Source organism: Calypte anna, unplaced genomic scaffold, assembly GCF_003957555.1.
Source record: "Calypte anna isolate BGI_N300 unplaced genomic scaffold, bCalAnn1_v1.p scaffold_132_arrow_ctg1, whole genome shotgun sequence".
Taxonomy (NCBI): domain Eukaryota; kingdom Metazoa; phylum Chordata; class Aves; order Apodiformes; family Trochilidae; genus Calypte; species Calypte anna.
The window spans coordinates 12,326-30,169 of NW_022045439.1; the positions used below are offsets into that span (position 1 = coordinate 12,326).

The 17,844-nt window shown below is 55.1% G+C and overlaps 1 long non-coding RNA gene across 1 annotated transcript; it reads left to right on the forward strand.

The window, feature by feature from the left end:
- Positions 1-16,381: 16,381 nt before the first annotated feature.
- On the forward strand, positions 16,382-17,016 carry LOC115600199. Its single transcript, XR_003988863.1, has 3 exons — positions 16,382-16,503; positions 16,741-16,809; positions 16,986-17,016. It is a non-coding gene; the product is annotated as an uncharacterized LOC115600199 (long non-coding RNA).
- Positions 17,017-17,844: the final 828 nt, after the last annotated feature.

Consider the following 17,844-nt stretch of genomic DNA (forward strand, 5'->3'; position numbering starts at 1 on the left):
TTCAATACTGGTCTTTGAAAACCTGTCCCCTCATAAACACTAACAGGCTACAGAACAAGGGCTTTCCCTGGGCAGCTCTTCAGTAGATCAGGTCACTAGGAGGCATGGTTACAAGAGGCAGACCTCTCAAATTTGCTCGCCCGTCCTGACAGGAATCAATCAACTGAAACCTTTTGCCTTTGCTGATGTTCCAGTCTGCTCCTCACCATCAGCTAGCAGTCACAACCAGCATGAGGACAGAATTTCTCTGCCTTCCTGTATTTGTTCAAAGGGGCATTCATGACACACTTATAGGCACAGAGTTCTCCTCCTTACTTCAGGAGGCAGAAATGCCCAGTACATTTCCTTACCACGCTCTGCTTCAACTTCCTTGATGGCAGCAGCAACTTCACAGCAGACCTCTGAAACAAAGCCAGCTGGCCTATTGTCATTTGTTGTGGCCAAAGTCTCACTCTCGGGGAGAGACCTCTTCAAGGTCCTGAGTATGCTCTGGGACTCCCCTAGGGAAGGAAAAAACCATCACCCCTAGGAGAAGGAGTTCTTTTTGGTGGGTTCCGTTCCCTCTCCCCACCCCCTCCCGATAGCACAGCTGTACCAGAATTGACAAGACAAACTCAGGGGTTACTTACACACTGTGGCCCTCCTCCAGCCACACAGGAGTCACCCCAGGCACTGAAGGAAACATTTCCACCACCTGCTAACCAGAAAGATTTCACTGGCGTTAAGCAGCTGAAACAAGACTGACACTGCTCAGCACAGCAAGGCTTCAGATACCTGGCAGCAGAGGACAGGAACCCAAATTCTGCCACACTTAGATCCTGAACTCTTTTCACCTCCACACGCCAACTGCGTGGCCTGCAGAAACAAAGCAATGGAGGCATTTGGAGGGGAACACTCAGAAACCAGAACCCTCCTTGGCAGACAGAAGGGAGGATCCAGACCAGAGACAGGAAAGGGGGATGAGACAAACTCCCTGACTTTTCTGGCCCACCAACTGACTACACGAATTTCCAGGCAGCTTCTCAAGATGGGAGCCCATACAAAGCCAGCACATTGGTCAAATTGTGGAACAGTATTCACCCAACTCAAATGGGCTCTTTGGGGTTGAGAGGAAAAAAGAAATGGGGGGATTGAGGGAGTTCTGAGTAATATTGAGGGGGTCTGCGGAAGGTTTGAGGGGTCCTGGAGGGTCCTAAGGGGGTCCTGAGAGGTCCTAAATGGGTTCTGATTGGGGGTCTGGGAAGGTTTGAGGATCTGGGGGGATGATGGGGTCCGTGGAGGGGTCTTAAGGGGTGGATGAGGGCGCCCCTAGATAGGGGTTCTGAGTGAGTATTACGGGGTCCGGGAAGGTTTGAGGGGTCCTGGGGGTCCTAAAGGGGTCCAGGGGAAGGAATTTTAGGGGTCGCTGAGGGTCCTTAATGGCCGGTCTGAGTGATATTGACGGGGGCCAGGGAGGTTTGAGGGGTCCTGGGGTGTCGCTATAGGGGTCCTGAGAGGTCCTAAATAGGTTCTGAGGGGGTCCGGGGATGGTTTTGAGGGGTACCTGGGAGGTCCTAAGGGGGTCCTGGGGCGATTGAGGGGTCCTGAGGAGGACCTGGGCGGGTTGAGGGGTCCTGGGGTGGGACTGAGGGGGTTTCTGAGTGATATTGAGGGGATCTGGGGATGGTTTGAGGATCCTGGGGGGGGATTGAGGGGTCTGGGGGGTGCTAAGGGGCCCTGAGAGGTCCTAAATAGGTTCTGAGGGGGTCCAGGGATGGTTTGAGGGGTCCTGGGGGGGATTGAGGGGTCTGGGAGGGTCCCTAAGGGGGTCCTGAGGGGATCCTGGGGGTCCTAAAGCGGATTCTGAGTGATATTGAGGGGGTCCAGGGAAGATTTGAGGGGTCCTGGGGGGGACTGAGGGGTCTAGAAGGGTCCTAAGGGGCCTGGGAGGGTTCTATAGTCCCTATAGGGGTCCTCAGAGATCCTAAATGGGCTCTGAGGGGGATTGGGGGGGTCCTGGGGGTCCTAAACGGGTTCTGAGTGATATTGAGGGAGTCCGGGGAAGGTTTGAGGGGTCCTGGGGGGATTGAGGGGTCTGGGAGGGTCCTAAGGGGGCCTGGGAGGGTCCTATAGGGGTCCTGAGAGATCCTAAATGGGTTCTGAGGGGGATTGAGGGGGTCCTGGGGGTCTGAAGGGGTCCAAGAGGGGGGTCCTAAACGGGTCTGGGGGAGATTCTGAGGGGGTCCTGGGGGGGTTGGGGAGTCTGGGGTGCTGTTGGGTGATCTGGGGGGTGTCCTGGGAGCTTTGGGGAGGGGTTGAGAGGTTCCAGGAGGGGGGACAGGGCACCCCCTCTGACCCCCAACCCCCCAATATCCCTCTGCCCCCCTCAGCCCCATCCCTGACCCTGCTGTCCCTGGGGGGACGACACCAAGAACCGAATCATCCAGACCCAGGGGGTTCTGCTGCTGCTCTGTGTGGGGGGACCCGGACTCCTCCTGCTCTTCAGGGTGAGGGGGAGTCTGGGGGGGGGGGGGATCTGAGGGGGGTTTGGGGGGGATTGAGGGGGTCCTGAGGGGTCTCAAAGGCATCCGGGGTGTCCTGGGGGTATCTAGAGAGGGATTTGGGGGACCCTGGGGGGGTCTTGCGGACCTTTCTGCAGAGCAGTGGTGAGGGGGGTCCCGGGGGGTCTTGGGGGTGGGTGTCTGGATCCTGAATGTGCCTATTTCCCCATCCCCTCCCAGAAGCGTTGGGCCAACGAGCAGCTGGAGCAGAGCAAGAAAAGTGAAAGTGAGGAGGAGAGGATCTACGAGGTGTGGGGGGGAGTCTGGGGGCTTCGGGGGGTCTGGGGAGGGGTTGGAAAGCTTCTTCAGGGAGGTTTTCGGGGCGTCAGGGGGCTTCGGGGAGGGGCTGGGGGCTTCTGGGGGCTGGAGGGGGGGGTCTGGGGGCTTTTAGAGGGGGTTGGAGTTCATTTAGGGGGGGTCTGGGGTTTCCTGGGGGGGTCAATCACCCCCTGTTCCCTCCACTCAGGGTCTGGACCTGGCAGAGTGCTCCATGTACGAGGACATCTCCAGGGGTGGGGGGGGCACCCACCTACCAGGACGTGGGGACCCTGCTGGAGCCCCCCCCTGGAGAAACCATGAAGGGACCCTCATGTGGGGACCCCTCCCCCGTGGGGACCCCGCATCTGAAGAAACCATCGGGGAGACCCCCGGGAAACCCCCGCTGCCCCGGCCCCCTATGAGGGGAACCCTTCCTCCTGCGACCCCCCCCTGCGACCCCTCCCTCAGAGATAAACCTGAGGGGACCCCCCCTGATGAGTGAACCCTCTGGGCACCCCCTCTCTGAGGGGACCCTGCGGACGCCTCCCGCTGCCACCCCCCCTCTGAAGGGACCTCCCAGAACCCCCCCCCTTTGCCCCCAGCTAAACCTGATTGAATGAGCGCAGCGATCTGCCTGGGGGTGACTTTTGGGAGGGAGTCGCCCCTCTCTGTGGTCCGTCCCCCCCCACCCATCCCTCAGGGCAGTTCCCTTCACGATCGCCTCAGGGCTTGTGCGCTTCCCGCTGGTCTCAGACCAATCAGCGGCGGCCACGTCGCGGGGCTTCTTCAGCCAATCGGCGACCAGGGCAGGGAAAACTTGAAGCCGGCAAAGCCAACCGGCTGAGGCGCCGAGGGGGAGAGGAAGGGTCAAGGGGGAGCTGAGGTTGGGAAATGGGGAAAAATGGGGGAAAATGGGGGGAAAATGGGAAAAATGAGGGGGAAAAAGGGGGAAAATGGGGGAAATGAGGGAAAATTGGGAAAAATTAGGGGAAATGGGGAAAATGGGGAAATGGGGGAAATGGGGGGAAAATGAGAAAGGGGGAAAATGGGGAAATGGGGAAAAATGGGGAGAAATGAGGGGGAAATGGGGGAAATGGGGAAAAATGGGGGAAATGGAGAAAATGAGGGGAAATGGGGGAAAAGGGGGGGAAATGGGGAAAAATGGGAGGAAATGGGGAAAAACGGGAAAAATGAGGGGAAATGGGGGGGAAATGGAGGGAAAGAGGGAAAATGAGGGAAAATAGGAGAAAGTAAGGAAAATGGGGGGAAATGGGGGAAAATTAGGGGAAAATGAGAAAGGGGGAAAAGGAGGGGAAATGAGGGGATATGGGGCATAAATGGGGAAGTGAGGGAAAAATGGGGAAACATTAGAGAAACTGGGGGGAATGAGGGAAAATGAGGGGGAAATATGTGAAATGAAGGAAAATGGAGAGAAATGAGGAAAAATTTCCAGACTCCAACAAGAGCCAACAAGAAGACTCCCGTGTAGCTGCCTTGCCATCACCCCTCCAGTTCAGAAAGAGATCTCAGGATGATCTGAAGCCAGTTCTCACACTCCCCATTACTGCAGGGTAAAGACAGTGCTCAGCAGAGCTCAGCAGGTGCCTGCACTTGCTGGGATTGGAGATCTTGTGATTCAAGAGCCACACTTTGACTGCAGATATTACTCTGGTGACTAAAGGCAGGACTTTGTATTAGATGGTTCTTGGGTCTCTTTCTCCATTCTACAAACAGAATTACATGAAGACGTCTAGCTGAAAGCTCTTCTGACAAACACCTGAAGCTTATGTTGAAACACATCTGTCTGCTTTCTTACCAATTCATTTCAGAGTAACAACTGCCTCCCTGCTGACACATTGCTTTCATAAATCTGGACAGGCCCTCCATTCATCCAGCACCACCCAACTACCCTCTCCCAAAGGAACCTGGGATTTTTGGCACTGGGAATACAAAGTGATTCACAGGGGAAAACCATTGACACCACTGCTGGGGTTCTGCCCCTCTTCCCTCATGAAAACCCAAAAAACGAAGAATAAGGTGGTGATCTGACACACGCAGGTATTCACCCAACTCAAATGGGCTCTTTGGGGTTGAGAGGAAAAAAGAAATGGGGGGGATTGAGGGGGTTCTGAGTGATATTGAGGGGGGCCAGGGAAGGTTTGAGGGGTCCTGGGGGGGATTGAGGGGGTCCTGGAGGGTCCTAAGGGGGTCCCGAGAGGTCCTAAATGGGTTCTGAGGGGGATTGAGGGGGTCCTGGGGGTTCATCACCTCCCTCCTCAGCCATTCCTACTTCCAAGCTCTTGTCAGGATGTGCTCAGCTTGCCTGCAAAGCTGCTGAATCTTACCCTCTCCTGTGTCTCTGCCCTGCTCAGTGACAACACTGCCCGAGGACCATGGGAAGCTCCAGGAGAACTGCGAAGCCCAGACTGCTGCCCTGTCCTGCTTGGAGAGTGCCAGAAATGTTACCGAGAGTAATGACCTTCCCCTTGCTGGCACTCCTGTCCAGGGCATCAGCAGAGGACGGTGCGTCAGCAATGGCACCAGAAACAGGGGAGCTGGCGTGTCCTCGCTGTCCCTGGGGAGAGGCTTCCTGCTGCCCTGAGCAGAGGTGATGCCAGGGCTGCCCTTCAGCATCCCAGCAGCAGCAGCAGCAGCAGCTCCAGCCCTCCTGGCCACCAGCAAGCCGTGGGTGGCTGTTAGGGCCAGCAGCACCTGTGCCCATCACCCCAAACCTCCTTGCGCACCCTGGGGGGTCCTCTCTCCTCATCCTCCCACGGGCAGGGGCTGCAGCCCCTGCTGCCAGCTTTCCCGTGGGCACTGCTGCCACCATCCCTGCTGGGCACCTCCCACCTGGGCTGCTGGCACAGCCCAGCTAAGCCACCCATCAGGACACTCCGTGGGACATGGCTTTGCTCTCTTCCTTCCTCCCACAGATAGTAGCAAAGTACCTCCAGCCTTCCGAAAGGACAGATTTCCTCCTCAAAATCATCAAGGGCCTGACAGATCTCAGCATCTTCAAGAAGCAGCTGCTCAGAAGCGTGGGTGGATGGGATCATGGGAGAGCCTGACCTCTGGCTGGTAGATGTGAGTGGGCCTGTGCCTGGCTTGCCCTTCAGCCCTGCCAGCCCTTGTTCCTCCCTCCATCCCTCCCAGACCTGGCTGGCTTGGGCACCTGAAGCCACCCACCTTAAGGCAGCAGAGAGGGCTGGGAAGGGCAACCGAGGAAATGGCTGCACTCCAGAGGCAGCACCAGCCAGCCAGCCATCCCGCCATCCTCACCTCTGTCCCCCTTCCAGATGCCAAAGATCATGAGCTGCATCTACCAGAACCTGCGCTTCATGAGCACAGAGTCAGCCTGGCAGGGGGTGCGGTCGCTGCTTCTCAAGATGGTTGAGAAGTGCCCTGGGGAGGCGGTCACGGCGCTGTTGGACAAGGCTCCACCAGGAGACAGGTACTGGCCCCAAAAGTTACCGCAAAAAGGGTACTTGGGGGCTTGTAGCCTATGGGGAGAGGGAGCCCTCTGGCCTGGATATGTGGGAGGTGATGTTCTCCGTGCCCCAGGCCTTGGAGATGGTTTTGCCCGAGCTCCTCAAGCAGCTCCAGCAGAGGAAGCAGAAGATGCTCTTCTGTACTCTCACAGAGGACACTTCTTGCTTGGGCTGTGAGTTCCCAGGAAAGAGCCCCTGTGCCCTCGTCCTCAGCTGCAAGGGGGGAAGCGGGAGCTGCACGGTGCGGGGAGCTCCACCAGCTCTGCCCCACCCGTCACTGCTGGTGTTCTTTCAGCTGCTGGCCAGCATTCACTTGCCAGAGGAGCACTTGCCCAAACCTACGAGTTTTGTAGGTTTCTGAGGCATCAGAGCCAGGCCATGCTCTCCTTGGTGCTCAGCGGCGTTGCTACGCTGTCCAGAGAGTCCCTGAGATGGTGAGCAGGGCATTCTGGAGGGCAAGGCCAGGGTCTGGGAGTCAGCCAAACGCCCTCCCTGCCACGGTGGAGCCTGGTGGCTGCCTGGGGAGCTTTCCAGGCACTTGTGATCTCATCACCAAATGGAAACTGCTTTTTCACACAGGCAAGAAAAATGAAGGTGCTTCTGCCAGACTTGATGGAGGTCCTGCAGCAGGGCAGCGAAGATGACAAGATGGAGGCCCTGACGTTCTTCAGAAATGTGATGGGTGAACTGAAGAGGGAGGAGGCCAGCCCCATGGCTGTGGAGCTGGTAGACAAGCTCCTGCCCCTCTTTGACAACGTAAGCCTGGTGTGGGAGCCTGAGCCCTTCAGAAGCCCATCCCTGTGGGCAGCACTTGGAGCAGGGGATGCTCCTCTCCTTTCTCCTCTGGGCTCTTGTGGGATGCATGGATGGATGGATGGCTTCCGAGTTCTGCAGCCCAGCTCAGCTTCTCCCTGAGAAACTGCTCTCTGAACACTGCGGGCTCTGCCAGCTGGGAACGGGTTCACCATGGCCAGAGCTGCTCTTGATGAAGTCCTCCTCTGCTTCTCCCTAGGAGATGTTGAGCGAGCTGAGGGAGATCTCCATCAGCCTCTTCACTGAGCTGCTGAAGAAGGTGGCGGGGAAGTGCAAGAGGCAGATGAGGAGCCAAGTGCGACGGGGGCTGCTCCTGCTCTGGGTTCACGTGAGTGACAACACCCAGAGCGTGGCCGAGGTACAGGTTCCAAAGCAGAGCTGCAGGAAGCTCTTTGGGCTCTTTGGGCCAGGGAACGATGTCCCAGGTTCCTGCGGGTGGGATCAGGGCAGAAATAAAGGCAGATTAGAAGGAGGGGGATGCCAGGCCTCCTTCCCCAGGCCATGCTGCCATCTCCCAACTTGTGCTGTTCTGCAGGCCTCCAGCCAAGCCCTCCTTGCTGCCGCAGAACTCCTCAAGTGGCAACAGCTCCGACACCTGGTGGAGACAGAGCAGACGTGGAGAATTGGAGAGTGCTTGGTGAGGACAACCCGCAAGCCTCAGGCTGGAGGAGGAAGAAGTCTGGGCTGTAACCCTGCTGCAGCCCAGAGCCCACAGCCTGGAGCTGCATCCTTGTTCCCTGTCCCCAAGAAGAGAGCCCCCAGGGGCTCCTCTCCACGCCCCTCTCCTCCCTGCACCCCACGGGGGTCTCTCTTGGCACCTCCAGGGCTCCCTCTCCACCTCAGTCCCACAGGCTGGGAGAGGGGAATGGGCTGGGAGGAGGGACTGGGACATGCCCATAGCCTCCCGCTCTCTCCAGCTGCTGCAGGACAGGACCAGGGCTGAAGAATACTTGGATCAGAGCCTCAGATACCTGGAGAACGCTCAGGCCACCCTGAGAATGGAGGCCATCAGGTTCATCGGTGAGCCACAGCCCCTGCAGACCCTCTTCTGGCAGCCTGGCCCCAGTCCCCACTGCTGCCCTGGCACAAGGAGCAGCCCTGTGGCTGCCAGAGCCCCTCATGGCTGCCCCATGCAGGGCCTTGGCCTCCCTCTGCCAGCCCTGCCCACACACGGGGGCTTGGTGGCCACCTTGCCCAGTGCCACCCTGTCACTCCTGGTCTTCCGCGGGCTCAGCCCTGCGGAGGGGCAGGAGGTTGTGCAGCCGAGGCGGCCGGGCCGGGGGCTGTGATGGGGGGAGTGTGCTGGGGGGGGAGCAGCACACTGGAGACGCTCTCTCTCTTCCTTCCCAGGGCTTGCTGCGCGGGGCCAAAGCCAGCAGAAGCTCTCTGAGATGATCAGCGGTGAGCAGGGGCAGAGCTGTGCTGGTCGGGGCTGGAGGGGCAGGGGACAGAGCCTGGGCAGGGTGCTGCCATGCCAGGCCCTGCTCTAGAGAAATGCTTCAGCGGGCAGGGGAAGATGCAGGGGCACGCTGGCCATTCCTCTGCAGCAGCCTCTGTTCTCCTGGAGGGCAAAGGGGCTGCCGGGGCTGGAGGAGATGGTCTGCAGGACACTGCGGCTCATTTTGCCTCTCTTTTCTTTTTGGTCACAGCACTCCAGCCCCTGGAGAATGACTGCAAACCCTCTGTCCAGAGCCTGGCAAACTCAGAACCAGTTTCATTCTGAGCTGTCTAAGGGGGAAGGCGACACCAGAAGCACCAAGCGACTTGCGCCCGCTAAGCCCGGCTGAGGTGCAGCTCTTCTCTGGGAAGAGCCCTGTTCTGCCTCCAGCTCCTGACTGCTGCTGACTCCAGGAGTCCAGCCTGCACCTTCCCAGGGCTGCCCTGTGAGAGTTCGTGGGGGAACAAGGGGGAGGAAGGTGGGATCATCTCCTGTACTATTCTGTATATAGTTAGTAACCTTCCTGGATAGTTGTATGTATTTAGTAATTGTTTCCCTGTTATCGTTTACTGTTTCCATTAAAGTTGTGGTAGGTTAGTTTCCAACCAGAAGTCTCCCTTATTCTCTCTCCTTTCTTTATCAGGATTAATAGAGATTAATAGAGAGCATCTGTTGCTTGGGTTTAATTGCCGCTCCAGTGTTAAAGCCTGCCATTTTTTGTAAAGTCCTGTGACCTCCATGAGTCACTGCTCATCTTTCCTCGCCAATCAGAAACATAAAATAACAGCTCGGATGGTAACAATCACCAGCACTAAATTCTACAACCCACACATTTTTGCACTTCCTACAAAGGATCTCATAAAGTAGCATAACAATCATTCCCATGGAGCACACACTCACTTTGTTCACTTCCAAACCCACAAAAATTTTACAACTTTGGCCTCTGACCACTGGTTGTCCCAGTCAGACCAAGTTTACACTTTCAAACAGTGGAAACCAAATTCCCAGAAATAAAACTCCCCCCCCCCCTTTTTTTTTGTTTGTTTTTTTGTTGTGTTTTTTTTCCCTTTTTCCACAGTTTCTACATTTCAGAGCATACATCAGGTAACATTCATTCCAGGGATAAAAGGATACTCACTTCACAGCTACATTTAGTCTCATTCACACATACACACACACACGTACCCACAGCATGAACATTTAACAGAGAGACAGAACAGTTACCAAGTCACCTGGGCTACACTCACACTCCCTCACTTAGGATCCCACTCAGGATCCCACCAGCTCGTTGTTTCCTTTTACCTTTCTCCTGCCTCCAGCTCTCCAGTGCCAGACCCCGCAGCTTCACAGATGGTCCCTGGGGGCCAGGCAAGCTCTCCTTTTAGCAGTACTCACCACCCAGGAGAGCCAAAAACACTGTGTTCAAACTTGGTCTTGCCTTCAAGAAAATGGAAGGATTTCAAACTTGATCCCTCCCACAAACTACAGAATCAATTCTATCAATGTGCTGGTGGAATGGGGACTTTTTTCTATGCATAATTTAAAGAAGTGTGACTGACAACTGAAGCTGCAATTCCGGAAACCTGGATGCCTCTTTCATAGCTTAGGGATGCACTTCTCTTTCTCAGAAGCTAGAAGGTCAGTAAACTCTCCTGTTTCAACCACTAGCCACATCTGAAAACATTTTTTAGATTTCCCAAAATATTACGCTGAAGACAGGGAATTTATTTTTGTTAGAATGACCCTTTCTATTGCACTCAGTGTTCTGAAGATATGCTTCATGACAGGTAGCGTGTGCACATAAAGTTTTATTAGCTGCAGCACAAAATCCCTCACAACGTGGTCAACTGCACATTTGGAAATACAAAGATTATTCAGGCTGTGTGGCCAATCAAGCATCAAGCTGGAAAACCTTCCCCTTCTGCTCCCTATTTTACTCAAAATGGTTTTGATGAAATGAGGGGTGAAGAGTTTAGAGTTTAGGTTTTTATTTTCAACAGAGGTTTTGAAGAAATACTAAGGTGTGAAAAGAGGAACTCCTTCCAAAGGAAGTTTCATGGGTCTTCTATCAAGTCATACCCAATGAAAATAAAACCTGCCTTACTTCAAAGCCAGACAAACATTCCACACAAAAATTGCCACCTCATAAATACCTTTTAAAGGACAAGTGTCTGACTCGATACTTCACGCTACGCTGAGCTGCTTCATGCAGGACATAAGAACCCAAGATACCTGGGAAGGTCTTCTGCATGCTATTCTTGCCTTTAGGTGGCTTCTTTCTAAGGATAAGGTTTTTATCTACGTCCTGATACACCTCATATCCTACTTGCATCCTGCTGATGCAGCTCTCACAAGAGAGAGATGACCACCATATAAAACATCGTAGAGGATTCAACTGGACACAGGTACATCCCTATTCCCACTTCCACTGCATCCCAGGGCTCATGCTACCTCTACAGAGAGAACTCTGGGACAAAAAGCTTCATCACTTGACATTTCTAGTTCAAATTCATGAACTGCTCTAATGAAGACCAGAGCATACACTGTACTCTCTGTGTCTGATACCTGCAGATGTTCTACAGATAAAGATTAGGAGGGTACCAGGTTGAAAAAAAGCCACACTCCTCATGACCAAGAATGTGGCTTTGTGGGAGGATTTTGGGGTGTGAAATCAGGGACCTGCTCAGGAAGAACAGGTCAGAGACCAGCTGGGAGGAATCTCAGCGAGAAAAAAAACATTCCAAATGCCCATGTCAGAATTAGCTCAAAGCAAAACACACCTGAGCAAAACAAGCCTGCCCAGCACTGGCCTGAGTTACCAAACTCCAAATGGAACTGGTTTATAACCCGTTGGAACACTACAGTCATCTTGCAGCAGGCTGGAGGTACCCCTGGAGCTTCAGAGCCTCTGCAAGTTGCTCATTTCAAGGAAAAGTACTGAGTGTCCCCCTTATCAGTTGTGAAGACATGCACCTTTTCCCCAATTTTAAAGCTACAACTTCTAGAGGTACAATGGAGTCACAGTAACAAAGGATCTCAACAGACAAACAGCTCCACATTTGTCAAATCAAGAAATCATGCTGGTGCAGAAGTGATTCAGCTGAGGTACAACCAAATCTCAATTAGCTTCAACTTCCACTTCCCTAGGTCTGCCTTCTGCATCCAGTTGTGCTGCTGTGTCACAACTGAGCACAACATCTGCAAGAAGGCCACTGCTCCCCCTTCCAGTGGCCCCCAGGAGTCAGAAAGCCCACAAACTCCCTTGGATAGGTCCACCAAGCCCAAGCAGGGCCCAGCCAGCAATTCTCCTGGAAGAGCTGGCAGCAACCCACAGAACATTCAGACCTTGTCACAAATTATACTGGCAACCTTAACACCTCAGGCAACCCAGAATGATGTGCCCAGAGGTCACCAGTTCTCTGAAAACACATGCTCTTTGCTAGGTGCCTCTTTTGCCCACTAAATGCCCCTTTGGAATAGGAGACAATGCAAAGAAGCAACATCCCCTCCCTTTGGAGTTTGAACTCCCCCAGCCTCATCTCCTGGTAGGCAAGCTATTGTCTGGCTGGGCTGTTATTCATGGAGTAAGACTCAGTCTGGGCCTCCACTGCCTAAGGTAGGGAAAGCCTACTTGATGGAGGACACCAGGCAGCTCACAGAGAAAACCCAGCCTTGCTTTCTTGACAGCCCTAGGCACACCAGTGCAGAAGCAGCAGCAGCACTCACTTCAGAAGCCGTCCTGAGCTTCAGGAGGGCTTCATTCAAAGACAGCTCTCTAGCCACAAGAATAATCCCTACAGGCTACAGGGATGCTAAGGTGACAAAAAGCACCTGGAAAGAAGAGCTTACCCTGCTTCCCTCTTTCTGAGACTACAGAAGGGGGCAACAACAGTAAGTTCACACTCCTCCTGCAATTGCTGCCTCCCATGGCAAGCCTGTAGGCTTTAGGTCTAGAGCTGGAACACTGTATTAGGGTAGAACACTAGAAAACATACAGCAGGCACTGCCTTCACCTGAACTGCTGAGAGAGATCAGCATGGACAAAACAAGCATAGGAGTGACTGCTATGAACAGACAGGGAGAAGTCTTGTGTCTCCTCACATTGCACAGGTGAGGCTGGAAGTCTCTCCAATAGAGACAGAAGCTCTACACCTCTGCCAACATAGACCTGGGATTCACTCCTCTTCTTTGTGTGCTTGCAACCAAAGCAGCCACTTGAGAAAGTGCCGGAGAGGCAAAGAAAAAAACCAGCCAGTGCTACACAGCCTTAACATGGCTGGAGGCTTCTCAGAGCTTCCTACCTCTGAAGCACATCACCTCCTGCAGTACTGAGAGCAGCAGTTCAGGAATGGAAGGCTCTTCCTTGGTGGTCTGAGGTTATCAGGGACAAAAGCATCAACGTCCATGAGGACAAAGCAGGGAAGATCTCTGATGCCAGCAGCTCTCTCTGCCCTTACAATATCCACCCCCCACACCCACCTCTTCAGCACCTCTCTCAGCCTTCACAGAAAGCTGGAAAGGCAGCAAACCAAGGCAGAACCTGGGTACTGCTCCTCAAGCCACATTTGGAGCTCTCCCAGCTGATTCAGGTGGTTTTCAGCTCCAGCTGGGGCAGTCAAACCAGAGCTGATGGACTGGCTAGCACAGGGGTTTAGAATACCATGGGAGGAACAGAGTGCACTGGCTGGCACTGTGCCCAGATCAAACTCTAGGACCTGACAAGAGGGTGATTATGAAAGCAAACCCCTGAAGCCATGCACCAGATACCAACCACTTCCCAGATGCCCACTCTACTTCCAAAGGTGTTTACTAAAAGTACCCAATAAAAAACTCCAGCCCTGCTGTACACTAGACCTGAACAGACACATGCATTCATAATCAAATGATCTCCAAATCCAAATCAACACAAGTCCAATTTCAAGCACTAAAGCAAAGTCAGTCTCTGCTCTTCAACCATCGTTGCACGGGATATTTCGAAAATCAGAAATAAGGAACACTCATTGTCCCAGAAGAGTTCAAATAGTCATCTCTGTTACAAAAATCACCTTGGGCCTTACACCCAAAAGCCACCTCCTTAAAGCAAGTCCCTCCCTGGACAAAAGAAACAGAGAACCTTTTGCCAGGGGTCTTACAAAATCCAGAAATTCATCAGGACACAACCCTTCCAAACTGCCCTCACCAACTGCTCTTGCCCTTGGTGTAGGATGCTTCACCTGGCTTTCATTACGGAGTTCCTGCTTGGGCTCTACCACACACCTCTCCAGCCCAGGTTTTGCACATTCTGCCCATGCATCTGGGGTTCTGGGTCCTGGAGCTGCTCTCAGTGAAAGCATCCTGAAACAGGTTACAGGACAGGTATTTTTCTGACACAAGACAATGAGTCCTAACGACAGCAGCACTCAGGAACTCTGAGATGCAGCACACACCTATTCTCCCAGTCAGCCTTTTCAAATACTGGTCTTTGAAAAACCTGTCCCCTCATAAACACTAACAGGCTACAGAACAAGGCGCTTTCCCTGGGCAGCTCTTCAGTAGATCAGGTCACTAGGAGGCATGGTTACAAGAGGCAGACCTCTCAAATTTGCTCCCCGTCCTGACAGGAATCATCACTGGAAACCTTTTGCCTTTGCTGATGTTCCAGTCTGCTCCTCACCTCAGCTAGCAGTCACAACCAGATGAGACAGAATTTCTCTGCCTTCCTGTATTTGTTCAAAGGGGCATTTCATGACACACTTATAGGCACAGAGTTCTCCTCCTTACTTCAGGAAGGCAGAAATGCCCAGTACATTTCCTTACCACGCTCTGCTTCAACTTCCTTGATGGCAGCAGCAACTTCACAGCAGACCTCTGAACCAAAGCCAGCTGGCCTATTGTCATTTGTTGTGGCCAAAGTCTCCACTCTCGGGAGAGACCCTCTTCAAGGTCCTGAGTATGCTCTGGGACTCCCCTAGGGAAGGAAAAAAACACATTCACCCCTAGGAGAAGGAGTTCTTTTTGGTGGGTTCCGTTCCCTCTCCCCACCCCCCTCCCGATAGCACAGCTGTACCAGAATTGACAAGACAAACTTCAGGGTTACTTACACACTGTGCCCTCCTCCAGCCACAAACAGAGTCATCCCAGCACTGAAGGAAACATTTCCACCAACCTGCCTAACCAGAAAGATTTCACTGGCGTTAAGCAGCTGAAACAAGACTGACACTGCTCAGCACAGCAAGGCTTCAGATACCTGGCAGCAGAGGACAGGAACCCAAATTCTGCCACACTTAGATCCTGAACTCTTTTCACCTCCACACGCCAACTGCGTGGCCTGCAGAAACAAAGCAATGGAGGCATTTGGAGGGGAACACTCAAGAAACCAGAAACCCTCCTGGCAGACAGAAGGGAGGATCCAGACCAGAGACAGGAAAGGGGGATGAGACAAACTCCCTGACTTTTCTGGCCCACCAACTGACTACACGAATTTCCAGGCAGCTTCTCAAGATGGGAGCCCATACAAAGCCAGCACATTGGTCAAATTGTGGAACAGTATTCACCCAACTCAAATGGGCTCTTTGGGGTTGAGAGGAAAAAGAAATGGGGGGGATTGAGGGAGTTCTGAGTAATATTGAGGGGGTCTGCGGGAAGGTTTGAGGGGTCCTGGAGGGACCTAAGGGGGTCCTGAGAGGTCCTAAATGGGTTCTGAGGGGGATTGAGGGGGTTCCTGGGGGTCCTAAATGGTTCTGTGTGATACTGAGGGGGTCCGGGGAAGGTTTGAGGGATCCTGGGGGGATCGAGGGGTCCTGAGGGTCTTAAGGGGGTGCTGAGGGCGCCTAAGGGGGTTCGAGTGATATTACGGGGTCCGGGGAAGGTTTGAGGGTCCTGGGGGTCCCTAAGGGGGTCCAGGGAGGTTTTAGGGGTCCTGGAGGGTCCTAAATGGGTTTCTGAGTGATATTGACGGGGGCCAGGGAAGGTTTGAGGGGTCCTGGGGTGTCCTATAGGGGTCCTGAGAGTCCTAAATAGGTTCTGAGGGGGTCCGGGGATGGTTTGAGGGTCCTGGGAGGTCCTAAGGGGTCCTGGGGGCGATTGAGGGGGTCCTGAGGAGGACCTGGGCGGGTGAGCGGGGTCCTGGGTGGGACTGAGAGGGTTCTGAGTGATATTGAGGGGATTCTGGGGATGTTTGAGGGATCCTGGGGGGGGGATTGAGGGGTCTGGGGGGTGCTAAGTGGGGCCCTGAGAGGTCCTAAATAGGTTCTGAGGGGGTCCAGGGATGGTTTGAGGGGTCCTGGGGGGGATTGAGGGGTCTGGGAGGGTCCTAAGGGGGTCCTGAGGGGATCCTGGGGGGTCCTAAACGGATTCTGAGTGATATTGAGGGGGTCCAGGGAAGATTTGAGGGGTCCTGGGGGGGACTGAGGGGGTCCTGGGGGGACTGAGGGGTCTAGAAGGGTCCTAAGGGGGCCCTGGAAGGGTTCTATAGTCCTATAGGGTCCTCAGAGATCCTAAATGGGCTCTGAGGGGATTGGGGGGTCCTGGGGGTTCCTAAACGGGTTCTGAGTGATATTGAGGGGTCCTGGGGGGGATTGAGGGGTCTGGGAGGGTCCTAAGGGGCCTGGGAGGGTCCTATAGGGGTCCTGAGAGATCCTAAATGGGTTCTGAGGGGATTGAGGGGGTCCTGGGGGTCTGAAGGGGTCCAAGAGGGGGGTCCCTAAACGGGTCTGGGGGAGATCTGAGGGGGTCCTGGGGGGTTGGGGAGTCTGGGGTGCTGTTTGGGTGATCTGGGGGTGTCCTGGGAGCTTTGGGGAGGGGTTGAGAGGTTCCGTGAGGGGGGACAGGGCACCCCCTCTGACCCCCAATATCCCCTCAGCCCCCCTCAGCCCCATCCTGACCCTGCTGCCCCTGGGGGACGACACCAAGAACCGAATCATCCGGACCCAGGGGGTTCTGCTGCTGCTCTGTGTGGGGGGACCCGGACTCCTTCCTGCTCTTCAGGGTGAGGGGGGAGTCTGGGGGGGGGGGGATCTGAAGGGGTTTTGGGGGGATTGAGGGGTCCTGAGGGGTCTCAAAGGGCATCCGGGGTGTCCTGGGGTATCTAGAGAGGGATTTGGGGGACCCTGGGGGGGTCTTGCGGGACCTTTCTGCAGAGCAGTGGTGAGGGGGGGTCCCCGGGGGGTCTTGGGGGGTGGGTGTCTGGATCCTGAATGTGCCCTATTTCCCCATCCCCTCCCAGAAGCGTTGGGCCAACGAGCAGCTGGAGCAGAGCAAGAAAAGGGAAAGTGAGGAGGAGAGGATCTACGAGGTGTGGGGGATCTGGGTGCTTCGGGGGGTCTGGGGAGGGTTGGAAGCTTCTTCAGGGAGGTTTTCGGGGCTCAGGGGCTTCGGGGGGTGGAGGGGGGCTCTTAGAGGGGTTGGAGTTCATTTAGGGGGTCTGGGGTTTCCTGGGGGGGTCAATCACCCCCTGTTCCCTCCACTCAGGGTCTGGACCTGGCAGAGTGCTCCATGTACGGAGGACATCTCCAGGGGTGGGGGGCACCCACCTGCCAGGACGTGGGGACCTGCTGGAGCCCCCCCTGGAGAAACCATGGAGGGACCCTCATGTGGGGACCCCTCCCCCCGTGGGGACCCCGCATCTGAAGAAAACCATTCGGGGAGACCCCGGGAAACCCCCGCTGCCACCCCCCTATGAGGGGACCCTTCCTCTGCGACCCCCCCCCCTGCGACCCCTCCCTCCAGGATAAACCCTGAGGGGACCCCCCCTGCAGGTGACCCCTCTGGCACCCCTCTCTGAGGGGACACTGCGACCCTCCCCTGCCACACCCCCCCTGAAGGGACCCCCAGAACCCCCCCCCTTGCCCCCAGTAAACCTGATTGATGAGCGCAGCGTCTGCCTGGGGGTGACTTTTGGGGAGGGGTCGCCCCTCTCTGTGTCCGTCCCCCCCCCCATCCCCTCACGGTTCCCTCACGATCGCCTCAGGGCTTGTGCGCTTCCCGCTGCCGCTGGTCTCAGCCAATCAGCGGCGGCCACGTCCGGGGCTCTCAGCCAATCGACGACCAGGGCGGGAAAATTTGAAGGTGGCAGAGCCAACGGCTGAGGCGCGAGGGGAGAGGGAAGGGAAGGGGGAGCTGAGGTGGGAAATGGGGAAAATGGGGAAAATGGGGGGAAATGGGAAAAATGAGGGGAAAATGAGAAAGGGGGAAATGGGGGAAATGAGGGAAAATGGGGAGAAATGAGGGGAAATGGGGAAAAATGGGGGGAAATAGGGAAAAATGAGGGGAAATGGGGAAAAATGGGAGGAAATGGGGAAAAATGGGGGGGAATGGGGAAAAATGAGGG